This window comes from Gallus gallus, chromosome 4 (assembly GCF_016699485.2).
Source record: "Gallus gallus isolate bGalGal1 chromosome 4, bGalGal1.mat.broiler.GRCg7b, whole genome shotgun sequence".
Classification (NCBI taxonomy): domain Eukaryota; kingdom Metazoa; phylum Chordata; class Aves; order Galliformes; family Phasianidae; genus Gallus; species Gallus gallus.
In genome coordinates this window covers 23086787-23108558 of record NC_052535.1, presented here as the reverse complement: position 1 = coordinate 23108558, position 21772 = coordinate 23086787, and the positions used below count along the sequence as shown (strand labels likewise).

General features: G+C 41.5%; 1 protein-coding gene across 3 annotated transcripts in view; it reads left to right on the top strand.

The window, feature by feature from the left end:
- The first annotated feature begins 3553 nt into the window (after positions 1–3553).
- MARCH1 (membrane associated ring-CH-type finger 1) overlaps positions 3554–21772 on the top strand; it is a 220403-nt gene continuing 202184 nt past the window's right edge. For all 3 annotated transcript variants that reach the window (XM_004940913.5, XM_015285291.4, XM_015285292.4), the window contains exon 1: positions 3554–3643. The gene's annotated coding sequence lies outside the window, so the exon portion shown is untranslated. The remainder of the gene's footprint in view (positions 3644–21772) is intronic.

Genomic DNA, 21772 nt, shown 5'->3' with positions numbered 1-21772 from the left:
TTGTCAGACTGGCTTGTTGATGGTGAATACTCACAGTCAAAGTGAGAAACATGAGTTATGACATTTGTTTTTAACTTGGTTAGTTCAGACAATGGAAAATAGGAATTGCTGTTGCTGAATGTGTAGTAGGATACATAACATGAATTCTCCTAATTTGGTTGAAATTTTTACACAGAGGTGGGAAAACAACAAGGAAAATAACTTCTGTCCTTTCTCTGTTGTACCTGAATGGTCATTCTTGAAATAGCTCTACCTTTCTGTCTTCCCTGTTACCACACCTCCTTAATCTGAATGTGTATGAATTCATTTTTTATAGATCTAGCAGCAAGGCAAACAGCAGGCTAGGGAAGAGCTTCAGTAAAACAAGAATAAATGGCTGGCTTCTATGTTGTGTTTATTTATTATTCTAACATATATCTTTTATCCAGTCTTAGAGATGCATATTTCTAGCGTTGTTGCACTGTGATTACCTTTTATTCAGATTCTAATGTTGATTCAGACATGAAAAATGAAATATCTTGAAACAAAGAAAATCCTCAGTGAAGAAGTAACTACAATGTAAATGTAATTATCCAATTTAACTATTGCTATACCAATTGATAATAAGAAAGAAGTAACAGAGAAGACAGAAAGGCAGAACTATTTCAAGAATAACCATACAGATACAATTGCTATACCAGCTGTTAAAATGCAAGTAATATATATTGCAGCCAAGCTGTAATGAACTCTGAGGAACTCCTGCCTTAATCCTTCTTATTTTGAGCCTTTCTGCTATAAAATACAGGTAGTTAACAAGACACCTATTTTTGACTTAGTGAAACTATGTCAGCAGAAGGAAGAGAAAGCAATGCATTCAATAATACCATCAGTCTTTGTCAGGGAGATAATTGCTTCCACTTGTGTGTTTCACAGATGGCTTGAGTCAGTGTAACCACATTTCTGCTGGAGGCTTTCTCTCCACTTTTGCTCACCCAGACCTACAGGCTGAGTTGCTGCCCTGGGGTGAGTTCCTGTGCACCAGTCTGAGCACAAGTGATTGGTGGCAGTTGGACGAAGGGGAGGGAGAGGTGTAATTTTCCAAACATCCAGGTTTGTTGGCAGCCTGGTAGATAGACTTATCTTGCTTAGTTCATCAGCCATCTATTCATTAATATGGACACCAGGAGGCTTGTGAATACCTGAAAGGAACAGCTCATTCTGTTGGTGGGAGCACTTTACTCAGGCTTGAACTGGCAGTGTAACCACATCCTGGCAGCGTGGTGAAGTCTCAAGTCATTAAGTTACTGACTGTTGAATAGGAGAGTGGTATTGTTTCTACCTTTCATTTCATAGATCAAGTCTGCATATCCTGATTTAAATTTGGTAATAGCGTTGGGAAATGCTAACTTGCTGTCATAAGTCAATTTGACTCTCATTACAAAAATTATCATGAGGTACTCATTGTAAGACTTCCTACTTTAATTCCCTTTGATAGTCATAGATGATATTTTGTCTTAAATGATGTGCATAGCACAATTCTTTTTTCCCTCCTTTTTGCTTGCCAATGATCTCGGTGTTAAAGGTGTGCTTTTGTTTTTTGACCTGGAATTCGACATTTGTTTGCACATCGATTTTGTGACATGTAGCTGTAGAAACGTTCACTGTCCCATCGCTCACAGACTTATGGGAACTCTGTAAATGCAATATTCATCTTTGATATATGGGGGGAGAACTTGTAAGAGTTTAGCTGTGCATCTAAACACTATGATTTTGAACCCCTAAAAGCTACTGTTCAAGGCCCATACAAACTCTCCCATAATTTTACTATCTCCTTAAAAGCCCATGTGTGCCGGCTTGCAAGAATGCTGAACCTTGATGTCTGAAGCAGAAATGTTCCGCTATGGTAAGTGACAATTGCAGACACCTTTTGGTTTTAGCAAATTGCTCAGTTGTGCAGTTCTTGGTCTTCTTCATAAGGAATCAGAGCAGCTGCAGTTGGAGTTGTTAATTTGTTGAGGGTACAGCTGTGGCTCACTTACACTGATTCACAGAAATCCAAAAACATTTGCAGCTCTCTCCAAACTAATACTTTCCCAGCGTTAACTGATCCAGTGTAGCAATTACAGTGAGCCCTTTCCACTGCAGACTGATGTTCTGCCGAGAAATCCACTGTGAGGAAATCACTCTGCCATGTTAAATTGAGACAGTTCTTTATATGAACTTATCTCAATGAATTATTTAGTGCGCATCTTTTTTCTTTTTTTTTTGAGTTCAACATTATTGTCCAAATGTTGCCTTGTCTTATGCTCGAGGCCGCCTCACTATTCACTTAATAGTAGTTGTCTTTGTGGATTCAGGGTATTTTTTTGTCTTTTAAATTTTGTGCTCCATTTAATGCAGTCATGGAAGTGTTGTACTGAGCTGAAATGGCACTGGGTCCATGAGGTCAGTAGCCATTACCAAAACCAAGCGATTAGTCCACTTATCTGATGCAGGTTTCAGGCTGCCTCTGCCCAGGGCCTCTGGATCCCAAATTAGAGGGATTTTGGTGGTTGGCTTTGTTTACTGATCCAGCATTTGAGAAAACCATTCAGAGAGAGAACAGCAAACAATGCCCGAACACTTCCTTTGGAAGGGAGGAAATGATAGGTTTTGATGTTGTGAATGGCAATGCCGATCAGCAGTAGTTAAGGCTGATGTGGCTTCATTTTCAATTATGTTTTCACGGTATCAATTTTCTGCTATGAACTTGATCAGGTGAAGTTTGCAATAAGATAAACAAGATATAGAGTTTGAATACGAGTGAAAATATACCTCCATATAGCTGAAAACTAAAAGAACTTCAAACTAATGCCAGAAGGTGCTGAGAAGAGAATTTTGAATGTTTTATTTCCTTTCCACTGTTCATCAGAAAAGGAGATGTATAACAAACAGATACAACTTTAGAGAACCTGTCACATTTTGATCTTTGGATGAGATCCCAGGTCCCAGAAGAACACAAGAATGAATAGAAGCTGCTCGAAGGAGCTTTCTGGGTGTGGGTCTCCTCAGAGTGCTTCTGTCATGTGAAGGCAGCTCTCAGTCCTGCCTGTCTGTGTCTTCGCCCAGAGAGCTGTGGGTGCCCCATCCCTGGAGGTGCCCAAGGCCAGGCTGGATGGAGCTGGGCAGCCTAAGCTGGGGGGTGCAGCCCTGTGCACGGCAGGCGGTTGGAACTGGGTGAACTTTAAGGTGCCTTCCAACCTAAGCCCCATTCTGTTGCTTTCTGTGGACTTCTTGCAGGAAGCCTGCGGCGTGTACCACCGTTTTCCACACTGCAGCTCAGCTCGAGGATGTCTTTGTAGGCAGTTTAATTTTTTCCGGCTTTCTCAGCGGGAGGCTGGAGAGCACCTGCACGCTGCCCAAGGCACCGCTTTCAAGCTGAGACTCTGTCCTAGCACGGGAAGAACCGCACACCCTGTGTCGGAGCCGCTCCCCGCGGCTTCGCGCAGCTCTCTCCCCCTCGAGCACGCCCCGCTCTGAGGGTCGAGCGGCGGGCGGGGCCGCGGCAGGTGCGGGGCGGTCGGATGACGTCACGGGGCGGGGCGGGCCGGCGGCCGCTCGGCGGCGGGCCGGGGCGGACGGCGGAGCGCGGGAGGTGGTGGTGGTGCCCGCCGGGAGGCCGCCGGTGAGTGGGCGTCCGCGGGCCGCGCCACTTCGCTCGGGGCTTCGTCGGGCGCTCGCGGTGGGCGGCGGCTCCTGCTGCGCGCCCCTATAGCCTCCACCCCGTCGGGCGGAACGGGCAGGGGTAGTGGGGCTGCGGGTTCCCCCTGGCCGCTGCCCCGCGGTACCGCGGCGGGGGAGCGGTGTCGCGGCGTCCCGCCGTGGTGAGCGTCCCGCTGCGAGCGCGGGGCGATGCGGCCGGGGGCGCCGTCCTTTGTTCGCCGTCAGCTCTCCTGCGGCGCTGCTCCGCGTGCGTGCGGGGAGGGCAGCAGCACCACCCTGCTATAACCAGAGCGCAAAACCTGTACCATCGCGAAGAAAGGCGTTCGGAGTTGCGCTGCTGTCGGCGTGCCGTGCCGTAGCTAGCCCGGGTTTCTCTTCATCCTAAATTTGTCCTCGCTGTCCATACGCCCCGTGCGCTCTGCCCGCACTTCGGGGGATATCGGCGCCGGACTCCGTCTCTCCCGGCCCTCCCGTTCTCCGTGCCGGCACGCTGACAGCCCGAGCGGAGCGGAGCGAAGGAGGGGCGGAGCGGCCGACCCCGAGCACGGCCGTGCAGCACGAGGGGCAGCGCGCTGCCTTGCGTTTCCCCTCTTCTGCTCGCGGTGCTGCGAAGATCAATCGTCCCGCTGCGCGTGGAGGTGCCGATAACTGTTGCAGTGTGTTTCCTCCAATCCCTCTGATAATTACGGGAATTGGTGTACATAACTGATGTGTTGCCTGAGAGAAAGCTTATCTCGCGTGGCATTTGCTTTTTAATACGGAACAGCTAATGTGGACACAGCCACAGCGCTTCATTAAAAAGTTGGGAGCTAATTAGCTGTTTCTTGCGGCCAGAGTTCCAGATTTTAATTAGAGCTCCCGTTCCAAGTTTAAACTGATTAAAGCTAAGCCAAAGCCACTCCGGTTATTTCTCGGTGTTTGTTTAAAAACGAGTGAAAAAGGAAGAAGAAATGTTCAGCTCTTTGAACTTCGTGTTGAAAAAACAAATCCTTCTGTTTGGGGCCCGTCCCCGGCTGTGCCGGCCGTGGGGCTGGCAGCCCGCGTGCTGTGTGCGTTTGGTGTTACAGGGAGGGAGGAAGGAAACTAATTTACGGTGGCAAAGCATGTAGCTTTGTGGCTCGCAGGACATTGGTTTCAGTTGGAAAACCATCCTTTGCAAAAGAAAACTACCAAAGGTAGCACTGGGTACTTGGGAGTCATTTGGGTGCATTTCCCAGCGCGCAGACAAGGAGTGCGTTTGGAGATGCAATGATGATGCTTCTACTAATACTAAAAACTCTCCTACCGCCTTATTCCTGACCAAAAAGTTCACCCACGTATACATGAAGCTGTCATGATGATTAAATATTGCTCTCCATTACTTCCTCTATTCATCTGGTGTGCGTACTTCTGCCTATTCTGCTGAAGAGCTGTTATTTGCTCTAGAATGTTTGTAGAAAACATCGCTATATGACTCATTCACGTGTACCCTGCTGTGTTTTTCACAACTTTTCTACCTTTTTGAGGTGTTTGAGAGACTTGCACACTGATAATTCCTGAGGGAGCTGTTATGCTGATGAAGCTTATGTAGCTGGTTTATTCTGAATATTTCACGGTTCTCTCAATATCTTCATGGAAAGAGCTTAATATGTCTCTTTCACACTATCTCTTGTGATGATGCTTAGCAGTGGATGCGTTAAAACTTTTAAAAAAATATATATATATATATATTTGGCAATTTCACGTTAAGTGAGTGAGACCCTTCTAAGGTGGACAGATGGGTCAACTTACTAGTGCTTTAAGCTCTCCTCTATAGGACTGACAGCTGAGCTCAACTCTGTGAGTTTGCTCCACTTCTGTGTTCAACCCAGTCAGCTAAGTAATCTTCATCTGATGATAGAAATTGCTCCTCACTTCTAGCATTTAAATTACTTTATTATTGTTATTTAGTAGTAACCAACTTCTGTGCTTTATTTTGAACGCCTGTGCAGAACCCCCTATGAGGACAGACAGAGAGCTGGGTCTCTTCAGCCTGGAGAAGACTCTGGGGGACCCTATAGCAGCCTTCCAGTACCTGAAGGGGGCCTACAGGAAAGCTGGGGAGGGTCTTTTTAGAAGAGTACGTAGCAACAGGATGAAGGGAAATGGTTTTAGACTGGAATAGAGTAGATATAGACTAGATATTGGGAAGAAATTATTTCCTGTGAGAGTGGTGGGAACAGGCTGCCCAGCGAGGTTGTGAATGCCCTCTCCCTGGAAGCATTCAAGGCCAGGCTGGATGCAGCTGTGAGCAACCCGGTCTAGTGAGAGGTGTCCCTGCCTATAGCAGGGGGTTGGAACTAGATGATCTTAAAGGTCTCTTACAGCACAAACCATTCTGTGATTCTAATTTGGCATTGCTAGATATTGACATTTGAGGTGTTTGAATGCTGTGGTGTAGACTTCATTAGCTAGTAAGTCCAGGTATGTGATACAGGAATAAAATTCCCTAAATGAGCACTACTACACTTCTACACTGTGTAGAGCAGGGGAATTGGAAGTTTCTATAGCATGCCTAGTCTTACAAGATGGGTCAAGCCAGGAGCTGCTTCATATGCTTTTGTTTTTGCAAGCTCTGGATATCTGCCTGTGCACTTGGTTGTTTTTTCCTTTTTTAGCTATTGCTGGCTGCTTCTGCTGCCATGGCCGTGTTGCTACCAGGTGCCCCTCTTCTGTTTCTGTTGCCTTTTGGTTTACTGCATTACCACTTAATGGTTTTCAAGTTGATTTTTTTTGTTTGGTGTACGTATGTGTATTATTCATACTTTAATCCAGTAGATTCACTGTCATATAGCGTGTGACAATGAAATTATGTGCCTCTATAATAATATCCCTAAAGAGAATCACCTTATGTGAAATGAAATCCAGAATAAGCTCGTTTTCTAATAGCAGCACAAATTCAAATAATGAGTTAATAGAGGAACTTAAGCCTTTTATGTGATGAGAATAACCTGGTTAATTACCAGAGTTAATGAGGTGTGTTCCTTTGAAATGAGTAGAGTGATCACAGGCCAAAAAAAAAAAAAAAAAATCTCCTCAACTGGAGAGTATTTTTCCAAATCATTGGCAATTGAAAAATTGATTTTCTTCCAGGCAGATGTGAGGTGTTATAGCAGTTCTCATCACATTCTTTGTAAAAGAATAAGTGCCTGTTAAAGAGCAGACTGTGTGATACAAACACTCAAACCAATGCGAAATGGTCAAAATAAGTAACTTGTTTTGTGTAGCTGTCCTGTTGGCTCAGTGTCTTTTCTTCCAAAGTTGTTGGCAACCAGACAGTCACTGAAATGTGGATCTCATTAGTTGGAGTGCTGTTATTTGCAAGGAGAAGGGAGTTTGATAATTCTGCACACTGCATGTTGTTTCACACCTCCCCAGAGTATTTCTGTGCTACTAATAAATTCATCCAGGTTGTCCTGCTGAATGGTCAAGGCATGCAAGGGAATTTAGGGTGCTTTGGTGATTGCTCTGTGCCATGATAATGTACTGGATACAAGTGTGCAAGTTATGTCCTATGCTGTCAGTGTGAGGCTGAGGGGTTTGGCAGTGTTAAGCAGTGGAATTGTATAAGGTTAACTTAAGAGGAGATGACTAGTGAAAAATGAATTTCTGATTTTCTAGTGGAGATGATGCTATATTTGTGGCTCTTCTATAGTCTTAGAAAATGAATGTAGTGTTTTTTTTTTTATTTTTTTTTTTATTTTTTTTTTTCCCATGAGGACTACAGTATTTAAGGTGTTGAGCATATTTCTGGTAGCTGATCATAGAATCACAGGATGGCCTGAGTTGAAAAGGACCACAGTGATCATCTAGTTTCAACCCGCTCCTGTTATGTGCAGGGTTGCCAACCACTAGACCAGGCTGCCCAGAGCCACATCCAGCCTGGCCTTGAGTGCCTCCAGGGATGGGGCATCCACAACCTCCTTGGGCAACCCGTTCCAGTGCGTCACCACCCCCTGAGTGAAAAACTTCCTCCTGATATCTAACCTAAACCTCCCCTGTCTCCGTTTCAAACCATTCCCCCTTGTCCTCTCACTATCCACCCTCGTAAACAGCCATTCTCCCTCCTCTTTATACGCTTCCTTCAAGTACTGAAAGGCCACAGTGGGATCTCCCCGGAGCCTTCTCTTCTCCAAGCTAAACAAGCCCTCTCAACCTTTCCTCATAAGAGAGGTGCTCCAGCCCTCTGATCATCTTAGTGGCCCTCCTTTGGACCCGCTCTAAGAGCTCCACGTCCTTCCTGTACTAGGGGCCCCAGGCCTGGATGCATTACTCCAGATGGGGCCTCACGAGAGCCGAGTAGATGGGGCCAATCACCTCCCTCTCCCTGCTGGCCACTCCTCTTTTAATGCAGTGTATGAAGAGTTCTGGAATTCCTGCCTGAGTGCTGTCCCATGAGCTTTGCTTATCTGCTGGAGATGTCTTCACAAGAATATAGTCCGGAACAGGTCTGTGTCTTTCCAGGGTCTGTGAGGGTGCCTGTTCTGGGATGCGCCATTAGATGAAGCACTACTGGAGACCTTTGCTGCTCTCTGGTACCAACTGGGGCAGCCTGAAGTGTGCTGGCAGGAGTCAACTGGCCATGCCACGTGCTCGGGGTATGCCTGCACAGACAGCTCTGAGGGTATGATGAGGACCAGTGGTTCTGTCTGAACTCAGGGAACTGGTAATGGTGAAAAACAGTCTATTTTGAGGATGGGGGGAAGGATGGTGAGGGACTTTAGCATGAACAAAAGGTTCGAAGAGGAAATATTGATTAATGCATTGAATGAACTGTAACATTGAAGTAGCCTGACCCAAGGTAAATAGATGTCTGACCTCAGGGACAAAATATTGGCATGAGATCAAGTAGCAATAAAGTAAGGACAACAAGCACTGCTGGAGCTGTCCTCTGACAGAATGATGGTGTGCATAGGTTGTGTAGTTAGAGTTTTAAGGCAGAGAGTGAGCTCAGTGTAAGACACTGTAGGACTTGATAACTGATAAAAAAGAGTATTGGAAAATAATCTTGCTCATGGATCGCAGCATGAATCCTGGTGTGTTGCTAGAAGTGATGGGCTATAGAGGCTTTTGCATAGCAGATGAAGGTGAGGTGAACTCCAGCTGTCTAGCTGTCAGGCCCAGCTGAGTGCAGTGAGCTCTTTTGCTCAACTGTTCGAGGACCTTGTTGCCATCACCTGGAATAAGAACAAGTCTTGTGCAAGAGTAGGCTGTGGAGTGAGTCCTCTGTGTTAGCAGGAAATGGTGTGTAGCAGAACTGAATCTGATAATGCTTCCCTGATTTGGGGCTCTCTTGGGAAGGGGGTGGTTATGGTCCCCAAGGGAAGACCTGTCATGCATGCTCCAGCAATCTCAATATGTCAAACTCACATCAGGCTGTGTGACCAGATGTCTGTCCTTGCAGTGTGATCCATGAACACAGGCAGAGTCCTGTCCCAGCTGCTAGCAGGCAGTGTGCTGTTTCACTTCTTTACTGTTTCAGAGCAAAGAGTGTCTTAAGGTTTTTTCATTTTGGAGAGGAACCCGAAGTGTGGGTCCTGAGTGCCAAACCCTTTGAAGGATCTATGTTGTCTCCTTGCAGTGCTGTGGTCTCCTCTTTAAAGCCCTTCCACTAGATGCAGCCAAACACAGGTCAGATAATGTGAGTGAATTGTTTCTCTGGGGAGTGATAATAATTTCAGTGAAGTGCAGAAAATTCCTCTACACAATAATAGTATCAAATTGTCCTCCTCTGTACTAGCTTTACATACGGCTAAACAGTAGTAAAAGGGTCAGCTGATGGTTATGAGTTTTCATGGAGACATGTGCATTATTAGAAGGCTGGTAACGATTTTCAGTCCTCTAATGTTATCTTGAAAATGTATCTGCCTTGTTGTGTAGTACTCTTTTAAAATCAAATGGGCTAGTAGATGTCCTAACAGAAAATACGTGATAGTGGATTTGCTAAAAAGCCAAACTAATTTCATCTCCACATACCCCTGGAATGCTGATCTTCACAGTCAGATGGATGCAGTACTCTGTGGAGCTGAAAGAGAGAGGCTGACTGTTCGTATAAGGCAAAATGCTTCAAAAAGTTAGAAGCTCTTTGATAAACTCCTGCTAAGAATTTAGCTTTGCAATCACATGGAGATTTACTAAAGCTGTAACTTGAGGTAGAACAAGGCCTGAGAATTCAATTTGTGGAAAGAGAAGTGTGTGAAAGTGGTTTCCTTTCTGCAGCCACACACAGGGAAAGAGGGAATAGGGAAATAGTTAAACCTAGAGTATTTTCTTTGTGGGTTTGTTACACATGTGGTCTCTCTCTCTTTATGAGAAACTCTGTTTTCTGAATTTTTTGACTCTTTTGAACTACATTTGTAGTAATAGTCTGCAGATTTTATTCTGTCCTCCTATGAAAAAAATTGACTACAAACCCTGTTCACTCAGTAAGTGTTTGAAAATAACCATGTTCTATTTAAGTGCAGAGAAGAGTGCCTCAATTGTATGTGTTTCTCTTTGAAGAAGAGTGAAAGGTGATGCTACAGAGAATGAATTTTGGCAAGCAGGAAGAAAGCTGAAGAGAAATGACAGACTGTATAAGGGGCGGTTTTTATCCCTGCTGAAAAGGATGTTGAAGTATTTAGAGGAAATGATAAAAAGAATTTCATGAAGAGGAAGATGAATGTAAGATTATAGAAAGTGGAGAAAGGCCTAAGCAAGCTGAAGGAAAACAAACCTGTAAAAGCTGAGGTAGGGGTAGGGTGGAAGTGAAAAGGAGGGGAGGAAATATATGTGATAAGAGAAGATTGATATGAAGTGAGTGAAATGATCTGAGTGGGTAATAGTGGAAAAAGAAAAGAATTGAGTTATAGAATGAAAGATGATGATCATTGTGTATGGAATGGGAGAAGAAAATCTCATTTTAAGTATGCGTTATGTTCAACTTTTCGAAAGCCTTTTCTTTGCTTTTGCTAGGGGTAAATGCCAAATCGGAGCCAGGAGCTGGAAAGAGATGAGGCAGTCACAGCTGTTGGCACGCGTGTCCCTGTTCCTCCTCTATTTTCTCACAATTACTCCTCCCCAAATCATGTAAAACCACCCCTTTCCTGCCTTTCATTCCTTCTGTATCCCACAGTAACCCCTGGACAATCCCCAAATGCTCTTCATCTCATGACATGTCCTTTACCCCTTAGTCCAAAAGTTGCTCTGACATTGGCTTACCCTACTCGGTTTCGCTTCTGGGAAGGGTCCAGATAGGACATCTCCCCCTCTTTTCTCAGCTTTTTCTTTGGGTTCCTTCCCATCCTTGCACTCCGCTGGCCTTGTGGAGATGGGCCTTTGGTGGGTCTGAGAGGAGCTTAGGCAGGGTCTTGTTTGCACTCCCCTCCTTGCAGTGTCTCTCTGTGCTCCTTTACCAGGCTGCAGATGAGCTTCTTCTAACATAACTTAATGCTATACAACCATCTTCATGTTCGTTTTCTGTGGGTATTTCGAAGAACAAGCTTGTGATGAAAATACTTTGTTAAATAATGCATAGGAGAGAAATTTTGAAGTGATATAGCAGATGCCTGCTGCCTCTTCTGGATTTATGCTGTGGCATGCAATATATATTGTATGACCTGCTGAGTCTAATGAAATTAGATTTATATTTTAAACTTGAAAGGTGTTATTTCTCAGCTAAAAGTCTAGTCAGTAGCAATAAGCTGCAATGCATGTTAAGATCTACTTAAAACATCTGTGAGGAGTCCGGGTAATGATGATAGATACGAAACAAAACCTGAAGGATTGCTTATGGCTGCCTACGGCAAAGTTGTAGCTAATGGAATGACGTGCAATTTTTCTTCTTCAGAATTGCTATAAGCATTCTTTATGCATTTTTAAGAACTTAGACTACTTTTAAGAGCTGTAACCATTGTAATCCTTTTTAAACTGTGTTCAAATGTTATACGTGCTCTGCAGAGCTGTCATTGAGATACTCTTGAAGCATGGAAGAATGATCATGTTCGTCATCACAGCTGGGTTTTCCCGTGTCTTAGGACTGAAGATAGCCTGCACAGTTCAACTGTTGAGCTGGAGCAAAGAGTACAGAGTTCATCTGATATATTTTCAAGAAATGAACAAACTGTTGGAAGTCTGCAGTGAAGATGAGGAAGCATTAAAAGTTGGTTCGACTAAAAGCTCATGTGCCATGTTTTTTCACTAGATGATTACAGTTCCAACAGTATGGTGCAAAGAGGTGTAGAAATAGTCAAGGTGGAGTCTGAGTACAGATCTGCAGGAAAGTAGAGGTCTTGCTATTTAGAAGTTAACAGAGCAGTGTATAACCTCTATGAAAGGGGGAAAATTAATCTAGTCAACTGATTATGAGTTTGACCTTAATGTTATTCAAGTTCTTAAACTGCTTTAAGGGGAAAGAATAGTTCCATACATAATGATAAAGGTAGAACAAGGTACTGTGAATTTACTAAAGAGAAGTTGTGCTCAACTATGGGAATGTGACTGATCGAAGGCCCCTTTGCCTCAGCTGTGCTTATATAGCAGTTTGTGTAGCTGAACTTCAAATAAGATAAATTTTGATTAAATAAAACAATGAAAATATACTCTCAACCTTTTTGATGCATCATGTCATTAGGTGGGAGCTTGGCTTCTTGGGATAAAATGGAAAATCGAGAGGAGGTATGTGTACTCTGTAAATGTGTGGAGATGAACATGAGGATATAGTTACATAAGACATTACTAATGGGAGAGAGCAAAGGAGCATATAGACTGTGAATAAATTTACACTAGAAGTCAGAATAGGGTTTCTAATTAACCAAACAGCATTTTAGTTGTAGTAGTGGATTTCAAAACATCTCTTATTGCATTACAGTAGAGCCCATGAAATTTAAGAGATTTCCTTTGTAAAGGTGATGAAATGCCTGCCGGAGCAAGGAACTAAATTTGTGGAGCAAGGCAACTCTTGTCTGTATTATTTTTCTAAAATGAAATTCACTTGGGGTGAATGTATCAATATAAAGAAAGCAAAATTGAAGTATATGGTCCAAAGATAAGTATGTTTGACAGCACATGTAGTTCTTTCTCTCTGGTATAGAGAGAATGGAAATGATATGGACAGAATTTTTGCAAACAGAAACAGCATTTCCACAACAACAAAGCAAAAGCAATTTGGAGGTAACAGGATTTTCTACTGAAAGGCAATGGAGATCAAACCTATGGAAATATGAAGTTGATATAAAAAGCTAGAAACTGGCTAAACATTCTAAAACAGGTTGTGAAAAACTTCTGAAATAGTTGAAAAAAAGCCTTGGATGGTCTAACGTGATAAATCAAGTATGCTCTACTTTTACCCTAATAATCTGTTTACAGTTAAGTTTCCTTGATATAAGATGCTGGTCTTTGTTACCTGTGCCTTTTGCTAGGTATTAGACATTCAGCATGATGTGTATCAGTCTTTTGAGCAGAAATTGTTAATGTTTTCAGCAAGGTTAGAGAACTGAGCTGGGAGAAGAAGATAAATGTCAAATCTTGTTGGAAAGTTACATGCACCAATGCTTTAAGATGGGGCCTTGAAACAAAACAGATTTGTTCTTGTGCAAAGAATGTGCTTCTCCCCTTCCTAGGAAGATTTATCCATTTGTGGAATATAGTAAACCTTGAAAACACCTGTTCTTGTACTGTGAGGTCTTAGGCTTTATTAGTTAAAACCACTCTAATATTTAATGGCCGAGGCAAAGCAGGACTCTGAAACCATGGATGTGACTCACTTGAGCTGTGGGAGATCAGGGTGTGCACTGCCTTGCTGGGGTGGGATCCAGAGTCCAAGTTAGAAAAGTGAGATGTACTTGAAAAGAAAGAAAAAAAATGACGTGGCTGGGCATGATTCAGTTGAGGCCTCTGAAGAAGGGAGGTGACAAGGAGGTGGTTCAGCAGAATGTAGGCTCAGCACCACCTGTACCATTTGAGTGGGGGAGGCAAGTGTACCTATTTGCTGTTGGCATGGATGAACTGTCCTGCTGATCTGGGTGGTTGATGGCATAGGTAGTGGCACCTTGGCACTTGTAATAGCACAGCAGACCTCTGCTGCTCTGCAGGTTTTTTGAATGCCTGTGAGTATGCATAGCAACTGTGTCAAGCTTTCTTCCCCTTCTCTCCGTAGAAGTATTGCATGAAATTCTGATGTGCTGGGGATAAATCGGAGTTTTAGACATTTTTATCAGTAGAGCTCTAGCCTTATTTTATTGTGCATGTTGAATGAGGCAGGGATTACTAGGATAGAAATGTAGTTCATAGGTAGCTAAATGTTGCTCAGGAGATATAGTTTATATCCTTTCTGCTCATGTAGGTCCTCCTTAATGTTGCCCAGAGTATATGCAGGTGTTGTTTTATTGTGTACTCTTCTCATTTGCTGGATGCCCAATGAAAAAGTCAAGATTTGATTAAAAGATAAAGAGTTAGATGCTTGCAACTGTAGTTGAAGGAAATTTAGTGCTTGTTTGCTGTAGGCACAGCACAAGCTCTGCCTGTTAGTATCTGGTTATTTTCTGAGCCAGGTATCATGTCTGTATATTAAAGTAACCCTCAGTATTCTTCATGAAATTGTGTTATGATGAATGGCTTTTGGTTCAGTAAAGGTAATGTAAAAGGAGAATTCTGCTCTTACTTTTAATAATTTAGCCTCGGACCTACCTTCTCATACTAACACGGAGTAGTGTGAAACTGACTCCAGTTCCCCTTCTGCTTTACTTTGTAGTAGCTGTGGCCTTTGGAGGACCTTTGCAGCCATGTGAGTTTCATTTTTATTCTCTTGATGCAGTCAATATAAAGCTGGAAAGTTGTCCATACCTCAGTGTTGTATTGGATATGCAGTTTCATGGTAGTACTTCACATATTCTGTTGCCTAATTTCTTGTGCAACCATTACAGGTCCTGCTGCGTTATTTAAAAATGCAGAGCAAGAATGTAATGCATTACTAGAAATGGGCAACAAAGTAGCCTATCTTTTTTGGAAACATTATTTTTTTCATTTCACCTGTAATTGAATAAGAATTGAAGCCTATTTTTGGATCTCTAAATTACAATGATACTCCTGCTCCCAATGTCAACAATTTTGTTATTCCAAGGCCAATAAATTACACTTTTCTGTGTGAACAAACTAGCTAGAATTGCAACAGGCAATTTTGCTTTATGAATAATAGGAGAGTTACTTCATTTTGCCAAATAATGTAGCAGACGTCTCAGAATGTGGTAATTAAAAATCTCAGAGGGAAAGGTTTCCTTTCCTTGATGTTATGAGCATAAAGGAAAAAATAGTAGTAAAGATTCTGTTTAGAGTATAATGAATATCCTGTATATTATTTGCACTGTAGATCCCTTTAAGTTACTTGCAAAGGTGAGAAATGACAAGAATTAAAACAGAAAATGGTTTGCAACATTGATGGAGACACTAGGTAGTGTTTAATTGACTAGAAGAGGAACTGTTAACCTGAATGGTCCTTCAGCTTTATTGGAATAAAAAATGGCATAAAATAATTAATTGGATGAGATTACAAGAATGAGGACAAAAAGATAATATATACTTATTTGCCTAGGCTGTAAACTGATAAGATTAAAGAAGATGCATCTTCCCCAAATGAGCACATTTAACTTACAATTCACAATCTTATTTTCCCTTTCATATTGAAACAAATGATTGTAATTATCCTATTATCATTCATCCTTTTATTTTTCCTTGGTAAGATAATTTCTGTAGCCTATGTTGCATAAGATAGTGCTCAGCAGTGCTTACTGTAGGCTGGGAAGTTTAATAAAATACTTACACCAACATTTAACTACTGGACATAACTTTTAAGATTGAACAGACCACCTGCTCAGCAACTCAAATAGAGCAGTGCTGTTTTCAAAAATCATTGTTGTTATTCATGGCCAAGGAAACACCCTGGGTAGAACTCCCAAAAAACTGTTTTCTCATCCTGTTAATTCTGCTCAGCCTTTAAAAAAGAGTTCCCTGAGAAATCCTCAGGCTTCCACAGGAAAAAGAAGCATGGGGGGTGGGAGAGTAGAAGGGAAATGAGGAGAAAGTGTTCAAGAGAAGCATCTCAGCGTAGAATCCTAGAACATTTGCTCTTAACACAGTTGACTCGAGGTCAAATCTGTAACATCTCTGCCTTATTCTAATCACTGGCTAGTTTAACACAACAGTTTTTCTCCCAGTATTCAGAGCTGTCTGTGCTTAGCTGTTACATCAAAAGCAACATGATACTCAGTTGGTGTGACTGAATCCAGCTTGCTGGCTGTGTTTCATGAGCCTTATTAGTGGCAACACAGCCACTGTCATCCTGACGTTTCATGTTTTTGTGCGCTGAGGTGGCGTGTGTTAAACTGAAGGGGAAAGCAGAGAAAGTTAGCAGTCCTGTGTCATCGGCCCACATAATTCCCTCTGTGAGACTGCAAAGATTTGTTTTTTTGCTGTTAGTGGGATGTGCAGATACTTAAATGTTGAATATGGAGGCTCTTTGGGCTTCCGTCTCAGCAGTCCATAATCAGGAATTCATGTGCATGCATGTGTGTATATATCCCATTTGTACATTGTGGGACATTGCTGGGTACCAGGAACCTGTATTTGTTATGCTACTATGATTTAAATTACACGTGGCCCTATTTAATTAATCCTGGAACTTAATCCCATGCTAGTGTGCAGTTGTTGAAAAGTAAATGCTTCAGTATTTAGTCTCTGTTTGGAGTTGGAAAAGGAAACTGCCTTCTCCAGTTCTCTCTCTCCCCTGAACCTTGAGCAAAGTTGCAGATCAGTTAAACCTGATTTATTTATTTTTTTCCCCCCAGGATTGAAATCACATGCATGTTGTTGTAAATAACTTCATAAAAGATGTGTAGAATGCCATTTTTTGACATCTGTCAGTGGCTGTATAGGTGTACACGGTTGTGTTTTTACTGGAGAATAACAAAATAAAAGGCAAAGAGGCAGTACAGGAAGCTTTCAGGTTCTGCAACTCTCCATGTCAGCAAAATAACCGATCTGCATAGCAGATTCTGGTGAAGTGTTTTTGAGGTTGCCTTTGTTCCTTACTGTAGACAGTCAATATTCTGTAGAGAGACAACCTGAAGAAAAGCTGTTTTCAAAAAGATCATTAATTAGCCACCATGCTTCTAACATGCTTGTGAATTCCAGCAGTGTTTTAGCCCTACCTCTTTGCAAACCTGTGAGAATATTCAGATTGCTTTTTTTTTTTTTTTTTGTCATATGCCATTCTCTGAAATGTTATAATTGTGGTTGCAGATTTTAAGTCTCAGAGCTAGAAGTATTGCTAAATGCAGTGGGCAGCAGTTCTTTACTTCCAGGCTCTCAGAGCTGGTATGGCTGTTCTTGCTGTCCGTTTAAGGTTATGTAAAGTAAACGTCGCCTGTTGTTATGACAAGAAATATCACTCTCTTAACTGCTGGGATTTTTCTTCTAACTGTCAAAATCCAGGAGCAGACAAGCATATCAAAATAATTTTTACTATATCTGTTCCAGTAAGTACTCAGTCTGAAATAAATAGATAGGTACCTCTTTCAAGTATAACATCAGATAGTGATTAAATGCAACATTTTGTCTTGCGGGAGTTTGAGATACTTGTTAGACATGGTTGTTGCACTTCCATTTTTGCATTTGAAAATTGTTTTCATCTTTCTTCAACTTGTGACGGTGGCATGGCCTATCCTCCATAATTGTGTCTTCAGTGAGATGAGATCCTCCAGGTTACATGAGTGCTGTTTCAGTGGCATTCACACAATGCATACCTATCTGTCGGTTCTTCTGCCCAAACATGCAATGAGGAGGGGACTATAGGGGAGCTCCACAATTGGAATGGTCATGTGAGTTGGAAAGAGTCTAAAGAGTTAAATTGCCAAATACACACCATTGACAAATTAAGAAACTAGATGTGGAATTAGGAGCCTAGAATTTGTGATTTTTTTATCTGAACTTCTACGAGCCACTTCTGTTGTGATCATGGAAAAAATAATGATTTATTTTCCTGTAAAATGAAAGGAATTGTTCTCAAATGGATCTTAAAAGCTTTTTCACAGATAAGGAATATGATGTTATCCACCTTTTAGGTCAGTGCTTTGTATGCTGAAGCAACCAAGAAGACGATTTCCATTTTTTTTCAGTATGTTGGTAGCTGTCACCGTATAGTTACCCCTAACTGTTATATAGCTACTTTGTTAGTACCACATACAGTAGTAACTATATGATAGTAGCTACCGCTGGGGAAAGACATCTGTCATACTCTGCAGGAGGGTGCAAATCTTGGTTAGTACTAGAAATTTGCTTCTCTCTGTGAACAATTGTAGTATCCTCACTAGACAGATATACCAAGTTTTACTCAGCTTTGAGAGTGGACAAGCGGGCACAAGCTCCCACAGCTTGCAGGACATGAACTGAATATTCATTGTTGTAATCTTGATACTGAAAAAGTGAATGTGCTGCCACAGCTCTCGTTACCACAATGTCAAGATTTCAAGTTGAAACAACTTGCTGCTCATTTTTGGCATAGCATCCTAAATGTTGGAAATCAAGCCGTTTTCTTCAGCTTTCAGTCAGCATTTTAAGCTTAGAGTTTGTGTTTTTCCTGTTACAAATGTTATAGGATTGCAGAATTGGCAGGTACTGCAAGTACTCCAAAATTACAAATAGAGGCCTTTTCAACTAGCGAAAGGTTTGACAATTGTATGATTTTCTGCCAGGAATCATTGCTGGCATCCAATTAAGGAAGTTTCTGTGACAAGAATGCCCTGTATAGTTTTGTATCTGGGTTGGAAATCACTTCATTGACACCACACCTCGTAAAGAAAGCAGAAACTAATGGTTAGTTCAGAGCTTTGTTGGAAAGCCTAGTTAGAACTGTCGGTCTAGTTGCCTTTCTCAGTATCAGTGCTTGTTTATTTAATGGGCGATCTGAAAATGGATTTTGACATTCAGGGTGACTTACCTGTTTCTACTGCTAACTTGGTTCTCTGTTTTATTAAGTTCTCATAATTAATAATAATAAAACAATTTTGGCTCAGAAGGAATCCACTTCCTTCAATCATAAGTTCTTTTTTACAATTGTATTAGTTTATATCCTAAATCATCAGTATTTTTTGAGAACTTGAGTTCTCAGAGAAGTGGTGTTAAACATGAGGCTTGTTAGTTGTTGGAAGCATGTGTAGTTGACAAATTGTACCACATATGGACACAGCTGAGTGTACAGCTGAATGGAACCTTAGAGTGGAAGAGACTTGGACACCAGGACACCAGCTCAGAGAAAGCAGGGACAATCATGTGAAACTGACTGTATTGGGCCTCTTAACATTCTTACTCATTTCTTCTGGCAAATACAGTTTTTTAGCAAGTTTGGTGGTAGAGGTGCGTTCCTCTTTGTTAAGTCAAATGTTGGATAGGGTTTGTTGTGCTACTTTTACGTTCTCAATAAAATCCTTTTTAAGCTGATAGCTTTGTAACACTGAAATTTCGAAATGTGTCTTCAAATAATATTTATTGATATTGTTCACACATTTTGTAAAAATAGAAGTGTTTTAGGGGATTTTTAAGTCCTCTTGCCAATTTCCATTGGGTAGTGCACTTTTACAGTTCATGCAAAATTTCTATAGTCAGTTGATTCAACCCGTGCTTAACTTTAAAAACTGAATTCAGTTCTTGAGTATCTTGACCAGATACTTAGAGCTGGAAACCAGACTCGTTCATTACCCATGGGACATAGCAACACAAATACAAGCTGTTCTTTTGGGATTGAGCTGCGTGAGTTGGGATCTTAATTTTTGATGGTCAACAGATTTTGGCTCCTTTAATGAGACTTCTAAGGAATACTAATTTGTGCCATTTGTGATGGCTGGACTCTCTTTCATAAACCCTTCTTAGAGATTTGTTTTTGGGTTGACATGAATGGTGTAGTAATAGAGGAGTGTGTTTAAAATAGCAGCAGAAAGGTTAAATCAAAGACCTGTGTCACTGATGAAGAACGGTGCTCCAGGACACCATTCCCAGTGGTAAAATCAAGAAATGTGTTAGTTGTTTCAAGACAAGAAGACTTGTGCTGTGATTAGACTGCTGGGCAGATGACTCACCAGGGGAAGCTTGTCGTGTATAGTGTTTCTTTTCCTGCTAACCCAAGAGCAGGATAGACGATATACAATATATTTTCAAAATGAGGAAAAACAGGGGTAACGGCTTGGCCTAAGATTTATGGTGATTGAAGTAAGTAGGATTGTGAGGAAGATGACTAACCTGTAACAGCTGCTTGTTCCTAATCATGACAACAAAGCTGTCCAAAAACCAGTTTGGTGTTGCCAGTCAAGAAGTGCAGAGATATGGTGAGGACTTGAGAGCTGAGCCTGTTGACCTCTTTGTCACGTACAAGTGATCTTGGTCAGACCACCTGAGCGTATGCCACTTGTGTATGTTTGCGACTGTAAGCAAATAAGTAGGATATTTGTAAATATGCGTCCTCCCCTTTCATAAGAGCTGGCATAAAGTTCTCTTACAGTAACGTTCTATGCTCTAATACTTTCTTGTTTCACTCTGAAATTAAGCCATTGGTTGTCCCCAGGTGGGAGCAGCTTGCAGTTTCCATGCCAACTTAAGAACTGTCAGTGGGGCTAGGTGTTGTCAGTGGGAGAAATGGGCTAAACTAGTTTAGAGTTTTGAAAAGTCTTGTGGGACAATGGATTCCTAAATTGTAAGCAACCGATGAAAAACGGGTCAGAGAGGAAGGAAAAAGACAGGATAGAACATTTGCTTCTGAGTCTCTTATTAGGCATTTTGTGCTTAATATCAGCATGCATTATTAGTTTTATTTTAATACATCAGTATTAATATTCTTTTCTAAATTGAGAATGTTAATATATATGAATACAAATATTATTGCATTACATTTTACTATTTGTTGTTTTTAATGTAAATGCTTTTAAAAAGGATGCATAGGATCCCTAAAGGCACCAGCATCCTTAGATTTGATAAAGAAGCCCTGCAAAACCTTTGTCCGTGGCCATTTCTGCACTGAAAATGTGACACTATCACCATCAGGGTTGCCTCTGTTTGCAAGAGATGTGTTATCACTGATGGTAACTTCAGGCTAGATGGTAAGGAGGAAAAACAGAGAACAGATAGGGGACAGCAAGAAGCAGCTGTTCTGTAGAGTTGAGCCAGGAAAAAGCCAGGTGAGCATGAGGCATTTTGTAAGCCTGAAGAGTAGCCATGTGGCACACACTGTATTTTGTGAACTGTCTTTTTAGACTGAAAACAAGCATCAAGATAAACTTCTGTGTTTGAATGTGTGTTGTGTTCAATATATGTTCAAATGAATGCAATAAACAAGTGGGAAAGAGTGCCTAAGAGATGAATTGATTTACTGTCTAGGAGAGATTTCAGGTTATTTTCAGTATTCCAAGCAGTTTGTCATTTGCAGTGTTTTATATGCTCATTTGATGTTTAGTAGAATATAACATGGAAGTTCTTGTGCCTGGAACCTGTTGTTTCCTGGAGCCTTGTATGAAGATAATTAATAGCAGAGTTTGGGGGGGGGGCGAATTTTGGGACTGAGCTTCTTTAGAGAGCTGTGTCGAACTGTAAGAATAGTAGAAGTAGCAATGTACCTGGTTGCTTTTCTGTGTACCTATAGTTTCACTGAAAAAAGAGCCTACGTGGTTAAATTGAGGAGTACTTCTAAAACAAAATCAAATGCTGTCCTTAGAATTTTTTTTTTGCAATTTTTTTTATTGGAAGTCCATAGAGTAATTCTGAGCTTTTATTTTGTTTTGGCTTAAAAAATAAAAAAAATGTAGTTCATTAAACCTCCATGATAATGTCCTAATTTTTCAGACTTAATTACTTCTCTGACATCTTGTCCTCATTGCTTGTGTAGCAAATGTATTTTGTTCTGTTATGTGCTCTTTCTGAAGTTCAACGTCTGGAAGACAGTGTGGTAATTTAACTGTGTTGATATTTTATTTGAATTTTATTTTGTGTAGAGTATAGAGATGCTCTGGATTTCTTAATTGCTCAGGGAGAGTGCAGTTGAATCCATTTACTGGGAGTA